The sequence below is a fragment of the Crocuta crocuta genome, unplaced genomic scaffold (assembly GCF_008692635.1).
Source record: "Crocuta crocuta isolate KB4526 unplaced genomic scaffold, BGI_CrCroc_1.0 scaffold885, whole genome shotgun sequence".
Classification (NCBI taxonomy): Eukaryota; Metazoa; Chordata; class Mammalia; order Carnivora; family Hyaenidae; genus Crocuta; species Crocuta crocuta.
The window spans coordinates 625,729-626,626 of NW_027529594.1; positions in this window are offsets into that span (position 1 = coordinate 625,729).

An 898-nucleotide genomic window follows, 5' to 3' on the forward strand; every position below is an offset into this window, starting at 1 on the left:
ATTGGTCATTGATTTTATTGGCGAATTTACAGTTTGAGTTTTAAGGTTAGTACATATAATGGTAATATTTCCAATTTGTCATTTATGGCCAGACTTCTCAAACTTTAAAATCAGTAGTTAATTTGCATTTAAGCAGTAAACCTTTGCCGTGCCCATCTGTATATATGTTAAGACCCATGGGCTTTAGCTAATTTTGAGAATGTTCTGATAACTAAGGACATCAAGCTGTATTACAATGTGGCATTTGCCAAGACTCTGCCCAAAAGAGGGCCTTATAATGATAGAGATGAAAATCTTAATTGGAAAACTCTCCTTCAATCTTCATTAAAGATTATAAATTACAAAATTTCTTTTCACAAAATATGAATTGGTGTTAAACAGTGGTCAAAAAATAAACACGGGGTGAGTGTAATTTTCAATGGTTAATCATTTGCAAAACACTATGTTAGACGGCATCAAGCAGGATACTTTACTACAGGCTTGCAGATTTTTCGACAGTTGAATATGATGTGTGAAACTCCAAGAGATGAATATAGTTTGATAGTATGTAGTATTTCCCAAACTTGGCCTCTCATGTAATATTCGTCCTCAAGGAACATCTCAGGGGACCAGGTCTCTGAGGAATTTATTGTGAAAAATGCTGTCAGCCTGCTCAGTTTTTTCTTTCCTAGATGGAAACACTTTCTGTGCTTCCTGTTCAGATAAAGCTAAATTGGATGCAATAGGAACATGAGACTATCCATGCCTTTAGAGACAATATAATCATACATTTTGGTCAGTGTGCAGAGAAGTAGCAGCAGCAGAAATTCATGACCTGAGAGGATCCTTCCCAATATTCTGGTCAACTCCTGCTCTTCCTATCATGGGCCTTTGTTGTCCATGCCATTGTTGCAGCATG